Raw genomic sequence first — 12250 nt, 5'->3', positions numbered from 1 at the left:
GCATTCCTTCAATCCAAACGCTCCAACGTGATTCCTTTCCTCTGGAATCTGTTCCCTCAAAATTCCCGTGGAAATCCTTCGTTCCAAACAGAGCCTTATAGACTAAGCATACCATAGTTTAGCTCCTCGCTTAAATTTTAACATCATTTTTTATTATCCAGGGACCACAGCATCTACATATGCAAGAGCAGATTGTGAGGAGGTGATAGCGACCGGCCCCACAGGTAGCATGGGCAGTTGGGATACGACCGGCGCTGCATGTAGCGCCCATTTCCTTCTCTCTCCTTTATTCTCTCTTTCACATAGGATAAGTGAGATGTATTATTGTACTTGCTCGTAGTTTGCAGTTTCCCATGAGAAGAGTCAAAAAGCACACTAAAATAGTGGCATTGGCACTCGGGGTGGGGAGCAAACGGAGTCCTACATGTTTCATCCAGTTTCATTCGCATTGCTAACCCCAATGGCTGGATTTCATTCTAGTGAAATTTTCATCCTCTCTTTCATAATTACCTTGCCAAGTCAACAAATTTGCTGATGTACCATAGTTTTAAATGAGGACGAAACTAATTTGAAAGCCCTACTAGTGTTCTTGTTAACCTAGCTAATTGCGAATTATAGTCATGACAAAGAAAATATAAAGATCACGCATTTTCTCATTATATTCTCACGGATCTACAAATTTTCTCGCCAACATCTAAGTTTTTCAGGGAGACAGAAAAGAACTGCAAAATCATCAGTCATGTATCACCGCCAACGGAAGTGAAGCTTCACAGAGTGGTGACCCCTAGCCAGCCCATAACAAGCTGATATACCTAAGCATTACATGATAGAACGAAGGACAAAAGTCTTGCAAGACCAAGACCCATTAGGTGTGCACGTTAGTGAAAAGACAAGTGGGGGTGGGGTCAAGACTCTGGCTCTCAACATAGGAGACGAGAGGTTCATCTTGCGAAACTACAACTGCAGAGTAGTGGAAAGCATATGATGAACACTGTCATTAAATCTGGTCACATCCAAGTAGGAAATATAACCAATTCAAAGCTCCATTTTGTAAGCTTCAGCAAACAATCTCTTTCATCCAAACCCAAGCCACAACTTTCTGGGTGCTCAAGAAAGAATGTACAGACCCATTAACAGCAAAATCAACCTTGCGCATCCTGAAGCTGAGGTCTGCACAAACATGAAAAATCATAATAAATTATGAGTCATATATGATATCAGGATATTCAGTTGCTGGAAAAGGAAATTTGAATTGTATGGGTGGAGCCACGGTGTCTGTGCAGGAACAAGCCACGAAGTGGTTAATTTCTAAGTTTGCATGTCAAAAGGCATTCTGAAAAATGTCGGTAACCATTATTTTCAGGCTAAGTAATGCTACAGTGGTTGCGAGATTTTTCTGTAGCTAGATCGAATTTGCACACAGATCAGAACTTTTATGTGCCAGTCCTACAAAAATTCACCTAGGCTAGCATGCAAGTTGACATATTTTAGTGAAACTGACTGCACTACTCTCAACAAGAATTTCAACCAAAATTTTCATATTGCATGAATAGCCTTGTGCCACTAAAATACCATTTCATCATTTCCCACCTAATTCATATCTACAGTGAGAACTTATCCGATAATTTTGAAGCTTATTGTTTTAACTGAAACCTTATCAGATAATTCCTTCCTCTACTGAAGAATCCTGATCACTGAAAGTAGCAGCCAGTGAGAACTAGGGAATGGCAAAAATCACCAGCATCATAGCAACAAAGCACTGAGGACCCAGAGCACTAAAATAGCAAATGAGAACAAGTATCGAAGAGTAACATAAGCGATTATGGACTAAAAGCAGTACAAAACAATTATCAAACAAAAAGGAGGCACTAGAAGTCTGCATGAAAGTAATGACTTGAAACAGCAAAGTACAAGTTGAACATAGAGAACTAGTAAGTTGGAAAAAGTTGAAGCTAAATTAGACACTGAAGTAAGCAAAACCATTTACTGATATAGTACTAAAGGGAGAGAAAAGTTTAATGTAGTGGACAGAAACTATGAAAACACAAAAACAAATTTATCATCAGACTTTATATCACATATTAGACACATTTTGCAACAGCCATATGAATAGTTAACAGAGGAAAAAATCAATGTGAAAGTTAGTTAAAATTTGATTCTGTTATTGATGTATCCGCATTCCACAACTAGTCCAGCACTAAATTTCAAGTTCAAGTTCAATTCGTGAATGGAGATACACGACCATAGTAATTTCTGGAAACTGTAAATTAAAAAGGAAGGAAAAAAGAAGTAACTGCAAGCCATTATACATCCAGAATGCTATGTGTTTTTGTTAGACAGCAAGCTCATGTTCATGGCATAGACAGCGCAAGTTACAAATTCAAAAACCAATAACATAACAGCTCTGTAAAGTTTTAAAAAAACTGTAAAAGGAATATATCGGCTGCAGATGAATCAAATTTATTTCCCCTTGTCCCTAGACTAAATTGGTTTAACATATGACAGAGATAGAATACTGGAAATTAACCAAGAGCAAACCAGATAAACCTAAAACATCAGCCGTGCATATTTGAATCAAGAGATATATTATTTTCATTAAACAGATAAGAGAACAACAGAATTGATATTTAGATAGGAAAATATGTAAAAAAAAATGAAGGAATATGGGCTGTTACAAGATGCATTCAATGTGACTTCCACATTTCTCTAAAGTAAGATGTAATGTTATAGTATTACATTTCAAGTAACAATTACAATTCACACAATTAAACTTCAAAATGGTGTGAGACCTTATTTGCGTGTGCAGTGTTAAAATTTAACTTACATGTCATCAAAAAACTTCTCTCCTGATACTGATTATATCAGGAGGTATGCCACAGCCAATTAAAGTCTCCACAAGTTTGTGAACATTTTGAGCATTCTTGGAGCATCTGACTTCAACTATTTTAAGATACTCAGAAGCAATAAATTGTTCCACCAGACTGCAACTTTCGTTGATTTTCTTTTCAAATGTAAGCACCTGCATCAAATACAATTATACATGTAACTTTGCTCAATCTGTCAGGCACAGTAAATTTAGCAAGATGTGAAGCATCATAAAACAGATATATTTCATAAAGCTAGAGAGTGAGTTTTAATACATGATAATAAAAGTCAACAATCAGCTTCTCTAGAATTGGGGCGAGTTGGAGAAAGCAAATTAGTCCACGAACATCGCAGCCAGCAAGTTCCACACCCCAACCATTGAGTACCAAAGTCTTCAACTTGCTAAATGGAAGGCTCCATTTCAAATCTCGCTTCAAGATCTGGGGTAAAGGGGGAAAAAACATCCAGTTAACTTTAAAGCAAAATCAACAGATAAGAGCAGTTATATAGTGAAGTTCTCGCTTTATAAGATTCATTCATTTTGCTGACACTGAAATATTGTTACTTGATTGACATGAGTCTCCAAATATCTTCACATTCCCAAGCTTTAGATGTCCATACAAATAAACACAATAATTTAGCATACAGGTAGGTAGTAGAACACATAAAAAGCATGTACAGTCTAAGGTATATGAATATGTGATGGTACATAAACATCCTGCATAAAAGCGTGAATGGATAAACTAAGCTTGGAGACAAGGAAGAACGGCAAACATACCTCCCAACGTCCATTTATTCCCAACTGTAAACTAGTAGCATTGGATAGACCTCCAAGTGCTACACACTTCTCGCTGCCATAACAATCAATGGATGGATAGAGGTCACAATAATCACCATTATCACTAAAGGATGAAGGCCGATGGCAAAGTTCAACAAGTGCTGTTACTAGCAATGGCATTCTTCCGAGGAAAGGAATCAAGCCAGTATTTTCGCTCAGTTCAAGTGCAAAAAGATTTGGTGCAAATATCTGTAGCCTTGAAGCATCATCAGGAAATTCACAACTAGTGATGCACAAATGCCTTATGGATTGGGACGACATCTTGTGGGCACAAATTCGGCAACTCTCAAACTTAAGATCCTCTAGCAAAGGGCAGCAAGAAAAATCCATAGAGCAGCCATCCAGAACAACACAAGAAACCTCTAGAGTCACCAAGTGCTGGGAGATGAGAGGCCCGTTGAATAACCACGGGTCTTGGTAATGGTACGAAGCATTGACATGGGACCCTGAGCACCCGAACTTTGCGCATTAGGGCGTATCGGATCCACATATCGAGGTAGCGAACCGGCTCCACACTAATCACCCGAGGGTCCCGAGGAGGCATTTTAAATCCAGAAAAACACGGATAAGTCGTGAAGTCCAACTCTTCTAGAGGCGTAAGGTCGCGGAAGAACAGCAAATGGTTGACGAACTTGTTGAACTCCTCTGAGCTCCTCCAGGAATCAGAATCAGAATCGACGATACGCAGGACGGGCATGGACTTCCAGATCTCACGCCACCGGCGGGAGAGCAAGCACGTCTGCACGGCCTCATGCGGCGGCAGGAAGGAGAGCACGCGGTGAATCGCCCTGTCCGAGAGGGCACTGATGCGGTCCTCGTCGTTCTCCGCAGCCATCAGCTTGAGTTTCTTGTTGTTGCTGCTCGGAGGCATTTCATCGAACAGGAGGCGTGCGGCGATTCTGCGAGAGCGGAAGAGGATGAAACGCCAAAGAACACCATGGAAATGGATGAGGCAAGAGAAGTTTTAGTAGACGCATAATCTCACCTCGTTCAATAGAAAGGCCCTCTCGCCGGCCGCCGACCGCAGCCGCTGCCGCCGTTGGGACTGGGAACAAGAAGACGACGGGAACGGCGGAACGGGGGGAAGGTCGAGTCGCGAGCGATGGGGGTGGATGTTTCTGGAGGATGTGGAATTCAGGATGTGTAACTTCTCCGAGAAAGAACACTGGGCTTTGCCAGTAACAAAAAAAAAACTTCAAAATTGGCCCAACCCACGAATCAATTTCTTTTTCTTATATATATGTTTGTGTTGCCCTCCCCTCAAAAAAAAATGAATTCACAAAAAAAAAATGTTTGTGTTGCCCGTCCCGGTCCGCCACCCTGGTTAAAAGCATCTACATCTTGTTTGGACGTATTTCTCAAAAAAAAAAACATCTTGTTTGGACGTGAAATATTTTTTCAAATATTGAAAAAAATGAGAGAATTATTTCTTTGGCCCTAAAAAAAAGTTTGTCTTACCTTTTGGGCCCTTTTATTTTTTAACTTACCTGTTTGGCCTAAAAACCATCTTTGGTTATTTATATGTCCATTCGGGGACTTAACAGTGTTAAGTCAAAGATGAAATGATAATTTTGCCCCTAGGTGAAAAAAATAATAAGTGCTGAGTTTAGTTTGTCTGTGCTTAATTTTGTTAGTGTTATGTTCAAAATATATTTCTGGTTTTACGCAACTATGATAACCTTAAACCATGCGCAATAGTCCTCAAAATTAAGCACAGACAAACTAAACTCTACATTGATTATTTTTTCACTCAGGGACAAAATCATCATTTCATCCTTAACTTGACACCATTAAGTCGCAGAACAGATGGAAGGGCCGTATAAGTAACCAAAGATAGTTTTTGTACCAAATAGGTAAGTTTAAAAATAAAAAGACCAAGAAGGTAAGCCGAACTTTTTTCGAACCAAGGAAATAATTCTCTCAAAAATAATACCAGGCCTGTCTAGATGACTTAGATCTCAAATGCTACTGTTACAAGTCAAAGAGATAAAAAAAACATGGTTTAGAAAATAAAATGGTTAAATGTGTGGATCTTCTAAAACTCTAAAAAGACCGTTTTGATGAAACCATAGTTTTCTAAAACTACAAAGTCTGTTGTATCCAAACAAAAGAAATACTTTGGATTTTCAAAACGAATGAGTGTTTGGATGCATCAAATCTTTTGTGTTTAAAAACCGTGGTATGACAAAACCATACTCTATTTGGAGTTTTTGAAACCTCACTTGAGATCCTTTTTTCAATCATGTTTTTACATATCTTAGATAATCATCTTATAAGACCACAATTTTTCGATGACTATAGTTTTCTAAAACTACAACATCCAAACATATCGGGTTAGAGCCAAGGGTTTTGGGTGTTTCAGAGAGCAACACTCTTCCTGGCACTTTGAATCCTCGGAAGGATATGAATATGCCATGGCCTATAGAAAGTTTTACACTTGAAGCGACATACTCGCGCTCGTGCCACTGATATAATTTTGTATACATATCCACACACTCATCGAGCACAATCCACGCCAATAGGATTGCCATCCCTACTCACAAGTATTCATGGTGTAACTGTGATAGGTCACAATCCAATCGCATGTGATGTGAGGCCAAGCCAGCCAAGTAGCTGCATGATGTGTCGGCCAAGAGGCATGTCTAGTTAGACCCCCTGCGAGCAATGTCAAAAGTTAAGCATAAAAGGTTAAAGACCATTCCTAGTGCATAGTTTTATTATGTGGTTTTCAAAGGTGTGTGTGGGGTGTACGACCCCGGATACCCACGGCAGGTCACATGGGCTGCGCCCCCCAGGGGTGGCTCAGCCCATAAGACGAAGCCTTGCGGGGCACGATTCTGCTCGGCGCCTCCCGTAAGACATCGGGAAGATATCCAGAAGATACTACGAGATCTGTTAGGATATGTATGATCCCAAGATTTCTGTAATCAGTTATTACTTTCCGGTTATCTCTTAGATCTAACCGACTTGTAATCCCGCCTTTCGGACTATATAAGGTGGGCAGGGACCCCCTCCAAAATCACGGCATATCATACGATAGCTAATACAAACCAACAGACCACAAGAGTAGGGTATTACGTCATACTGATGGCCTGAACATGTCTAACTCGTGTGTCTCTGTTGCCTTCTTGTTCTTGATCTCACGCTCCTCTACCGATCAATCTACCTTCGTGGGATACCCCTTGGAGGACTGCCGAGCATATTCTGTCGACAGTTGGCGTGCCAGGTAGGGGTGTGCGTGCTGTTTCCTTGTCGAACAAGTTGGCTTTTTCCGCAGGCTCTTCGTCCCTTCCGCAGCCCGGCCAGATCTTCACGGTCGGATCCATCTCGTGGGTCATCAACGCTGACGGAGTCGGAGAGCTCCTCAAGTCGGGGCAGATCAGTTCTGCGCCGACCAGCCCCGCACCTGCAACTGCAGATCCGATCTCGGAGCCGATTCCGAGGTCTCCTTCAGCAACGACTCGCTGTCCGCTTCCTCGCTACCAGAGGAGGCAGATCAACAATGGCAATCTGATCGAATCCATCGATCGGGTCGGATTGAAGCTCGCCGATTGTCTCTCCATCGCTGAATCGGCTTTGGACACTCTAGTTCAGCGCCGACCGCCCTCCGATCTAGATCTATCGGAGGCTGCTCGGGAACTGCAGGGGTTACGGCCCTACCCTTCGGGCCCACCAACGCCGCCACCGCTTATCAACACGCCCTGAGGGGCAAACTCGCCGACCAGGTGGACTGCGCCCGTCTACTCGCCAACCAGGTTGCCGTCCAGCTTCCGTCAGCCGTCAACATGCTACACTTAGGCCGGAGCCCCGAGGTGCCCCTCCAAACTATCTCGGAAGAAACTTCGGGCTCCGAATCTCAGGGCTCTATGGAGACCCTCGCCAAAACCTTCTCCGAGCAATTTCTCCTTCCACCCTTCCAGGGTGGTGCGATCTTCAACGTCAGCATCGACAGCCCTCCTCGGAACAGCGAAACCGAGGAGGAGCGCGTTGCTCGGGAGAACCAGAATGTCAACCGCGTGCAGCGGCGAGAAAACGAGGTAGCCATTGCGAGGGCCGAGGCTGCTCGGAATAATCGGCTTGATTCTCAAGGAAGACCGCTCCCGCTCCACCGCAACCTCGATGAAGAATTTCTCCGTGTTGACGGCCACGACGTCTTCAAGACTCCAAGCGTCAATTTGGCAGTAGCCGCCAATGAGCTCGCTCATTTCCCTCAAACGCCCGAGCTCGCCAAGATCGCCGCCATGCTTAAAGCGGCTCACTGTTAGGTCAATGAGATTCGTGAGGATCAAAGACCTTCGTGCTCCACGAGCACGATTCACCGATCAGCTGCGCCGAGATCCAATCGCCGCGCAAGTCAAAGCCGTTTCGCCGACTAGTCGCTACCTCTCCAGGGGGGAGCTGGGGGGCATCGTGCCGAACACCATCGCTAACACGACCAGGAGGTCGAACAAGACGCTCGAGTGCATGTCAGCAACCTCCGGGATGCGCGACGGCATATCGAGCAACGTCGCTTCGGTTGCCATGAAGACGAAGTGCGTCGCCGCCAGGAGTACGAAAAGGAGTATGGCAACCCGGACTCAGCCCTCGAGCCTATCCCCGACCGCAACGCCGCAGATGACGGTGTCGACAACCCTGAGGAGCCTCCAGCTTTCATAAGGGCACTCCGAACGCTTCGGTGGCCCCATGGTTTTAAGATCACCGAGGTCGAGCCCTACGAAGGAAGAATGAACCCGACTCAGTGGCTATAGGCTTACGCCATTACTGTCCGCGCCAATGGAGGAGACACCAACATCATGGCAAATTATCTCCCCATCATGCTCATGCCACCCGCCATGAGCTGGTTTACTAGCCTTGCGCCGGACTCCATCGGATCATGGGAAGAGCTGAAGAAAGTCTTCACCGACAACTATATGGCCACGTGTACTCGACCCAGCACGAAGCATGATCTCAGCTGCATCAACCAAAAGCCATCCGAGCTCCTTCGCAGCTACATCCGACGCTTCTCCGAGATGAGGAACTCTATTCCCAACATCACAGAAGCTGAAGTCATTACCGCCTTTATCCGAGGACTCCACCATCGTGAGCTTCGCTCCAAATTCAACCGCAAGCCGCCCACCGGTATCGGCGAAATGATAACTACCGTCAATCAGTACGCCAACACTGAGGAAGCCGAGGTGCGCTTCAATGAGGATGCAGGCACTCATCGCCCGTCTCACCACTACGACGATCGCCCTGACGACCGACGCCACAGCGACCACCGCCTCGACGACCACAACTACCATCGCGACGGCGACCGTGATCGGACAGGAGGACACAGGCCTGGCCAAAATCGCCGCCGCCGGCTAGAACACATCATCGCCGCCGTCAGTCAACTCGCGCCAAGCGCAACTACGACGAACAATACCAAAAGATCCTTGACGGCCCGTGCCCTCTTCACAAAAACGACAAACACAAGATGAAGGACTGCATTGGTCTGGCTAAATAGTTCTAGGACAAGAGGCTCGATGACGACGCCAACGATGGAGCCGGAGGTCGCCGACCACCTAGGGGCAACAACAATGCCTTTCAGGACCACGATAAGGTGGTCGCCACCATCTTTGGGGGCCTCGCCTCCACTGAAAGTAGAAGAGAATGGAAGCTCGCCGCCCGACGAGTGCTCGCCATCACTTTAGAGGAAACCACCGCCAACCCCAGTTATCGCCCATGGTCTGAGGTCCCCATCACCATCAGTAGGGCCGACCAGTGGGCAGACATACCCTACATAGGGCGTTTCCCCCTTGTCCTCGATGCAACCGTCCAGAAGGTGCTCTTTAGAAAAGTCCTCATTGACGGTGGCAGTGCTTTGAACCTACTCTTTGTCGGGGCCCTAAGGGAGTTGGGCCTCACGATAACAGATCTCACACCCTCGAACTCCTCTTTCTAGGGTGTGGTACCTGGAAGGGCATCCAGACCACTTGCAGAGATCACCCTACCAGTACAGTTCGGCACAGCAAGCAACTACCTTGTCGAGCATATCAACTTCTACGTCGCCGACTTCGACATCGCCTACCACACCATACTTGGTCAGCCAGCTCTGGCCAAGTTCATGGCCGTACCGCACTACGCATATCTGGTGATGAAGATGCCTTTGCCTGCAGGAGTCCTGACTCTGTGGGCCAACCTCTCCGTCGCCTATGCCTGCGAGATAGAGAATCTTGCTCTCGCCGAAGCCACAGACCTCTCCATCCAGATGGCTAGCGTGGTCACCGAAGCCAAGACAGCGCCCGCCGATGATATGAAGATCCCAGAGCTGGAGCTTCCTTGCGCCTCCGCCAAGTCCAAGGAAATCAAGGAGGTCGGCCTCGGCCTCAACGATGTCTCCAAGACCGTGAAGATTGGAGCTCACCTTGACCCCAAATAGGAAAGCGCGCTCGTCTCCTTCCTACGTGCCAACACTGATGTGTTTGCTTGGAAACCTGCAGACATGCCGGGGGTACCACGGGAGAAGATCGAGCACTCCTTGAATGTCTCGCCGACCACCAAACCGATCAAGCAGAAACTCCACCGATTCACGCCAGACAAGAAGGAGGCTATTAGGGTAGAAATAAAATGGCTCCTAGCTGCCGAGTTTATAAAAGAAGTGTATCATCCATATTAGTTAGCAAACCCTGTTCTCGTTCGAAAAAAGAATAAAGAATGGAGAATGTGCGTTGATTATACTGATCTTAACAAACACTGCCCTAAGGACCCCTTCGGCTTGCCTCGGATAGATGAGGTTGTAGACTCTACCACCGGCTGTGAACTACACTTCTTCCTTGACTGTTACTCCGGCTATCATCAGATCTCCCTCAAGGAAGAAGACCAGATCAAGACGTCATTCATTATGCCTTTCGGTGCATACTGCTACACAACTATGTCCTTCGGACTCAAGAACGCCGGGGCTACCTATCAAAGGGCCATCCAGATGTGCCTCGACCAACAGATCGGCTGCAATGTCGAAGCCTACATAGACGACGTGGTCGTCAAGACCAAGACAGCCGATAACCTTATCGCCGACCTCGAAGAAACCTTCGCCGACCTGAACAAGTATCGATGGAAGTTTAACCCTTCAAAGTGCGTCTTTGGAGTTCCATCTGGTATACTGCTGGGCTACATCGTCAGTGCTCGAGGTATCAAACCTAACCCTGACAAGGTCTTCGCCATCACCAATATGAAACAGCCGACATGCGTCAAGGATATATAGAAGCTTACAGGCTGCATGGCTGCTTTAAGTCGCTTCATATCACGCCTCGGCGAAAAAGGGCTACCTTTCTTCAAACTCCTCAAGGCCTCCGAGCGATTCTCCTGGTCGGAGGAGGCAGACTCAGCTTTTGAGCAGCTCAAGCTGTTCTTAACAAAGCCTCCGGTCATGATGGCACCACGTCCATATGAGACTCTGCTAATATACATCGCCGCTACTTCTCGCGTCGTGAGCACAGCTATTGTCGTCGAACGCGAGGAAGCCGGGCACGCTTATAAAGTGCAACGTCCAGTTTACTTCATCAGCGAGGTACTTAATGAGCCCAAAACTCGTTATCCTCAGGTACAAAAGCTGTTATACGCCATTCTTATTACGTCGCGCAAACTCCGCCACTACTTTGAATACTACAAGATCGCCGTGGTCACTGAGTTCCCTCTGGGGGACATTCTCCGCAACAAAGAGGCCAATGGCCGCATCATTAAGTGGGTTGTTGAGCTCGGCACCTATTCCATCAAATTCAGAAGCAGACCTACCATTAAGTCACAGGCGTTGCTGATTTCGTCGCTGAATGGACTAAGATCCAAGAGCCCATCGCCGCTACTTGCCCCGAACTCTGGGTGATGTACTTCGACGGTGCCCTTAACATCAATGGTGTTGGTGTAGGCATTCTATTCATTACGCCGACCAAGGATAAGCTACGCTATGTTCTCCAGATACACTTTTTGGCCTCCAACAACGCCGCTGAATACGAAGTGTGTCTCCATGGTCTCCATATAGCCATCGAGCTCGGCGTCAAATGCCTCATGGTGTATGGGGACTCCGCGCTGGTTATCAACTAGCTCAACAAGGACTGGTCCTATTCTAGTGAGAAGATGGACGCATACTGCGCCGAAATTAGGAAGCTCGAAGAAAAATTCTACGGCATCGAGTATCACCACGTGGTACGTGACCAAAATCAACTCGCCGATCACTTATCCAAGCTGGGCTCTTCTCACGTCGTGATCCCGCTGGGGGTCTTTGTTTAAGATCTCCTAGCGCCATCCATCAAAGAAGATAAGGAAGTCAAAGAGGTCCCCCTTGCCGAGCAGTTGGTACTTGCGGTACCTTCGTCGGTCACCAATTGGAGGGAGCAATTCATCAAGTACCTCACCAGCGCCGAGGTACCCATCGACAAGACTAAAACTGAACGCCTAATTCGTCGAAGCAAACTTTATGTGCTGCTGGATGGCAACTTGATGAGGAAAAGCGTCAAGGAAGGGATACTACAGAAATGCATCACCCAAGAGGAGGGAGTAAAGCTACTTCTCGAAATTCACTCTGGTTCCTGC

At 46.2% G+C, this 12250-nt stretch overlaps 1 long non-coding RNA gene across 3 annotated transcripts; it reads right to left on the bottom strand.

Annotated features, from left to right (window-relative positions):
* Positions 1-641: 641 nt before the first annotated feature.
* LOC136490076 (uncharacterized) lies at positions 642-4835 on the bottom strand. 3 transcript variants are annotated; one of them, XR_010767504.1, is made up of 5 exons: positions 4689-4835; positions 3644-4602; positions 3141-3470; positions 2825-3019; positions 642-1170 (listed from the first exon to the last, which is right to left on the bottom strand). It is a non-coding gene; the product is annotated as an uncharacterized lncRNA (long non-coding RNA). The 3 variants fall into 3 exon arrangements; XR_010767503.1 differs by having other exon boundaries at positions 3141-3305; XR_010767502.1 differs by having other exon boundaries at positions 3141-4602.
* Between the last annotated feature and the right edge of the window lie 7415 nt (positions 4836-12250).

The sequence above is a fragment of the Miscanthus floridulus genome, chromosome 10 (assembly GCF_019320115.1).
Source record: "Miscanthus floridulus cultivar M001 chromosome 10, ASM1932011v1, whole genome shotgun sequence".
Taxonomy (NCBI): Eukaryota; Viridiplantae; Streptophyta; class Magnoliopsida; order Poales; family Poaceae; genus Miscanthus; species Miscanthus floridulus.
Note: the sequence above shows the minus strand (reverse complement) of the source record. Positions and strands in the feature narration are given on the sequence as shown.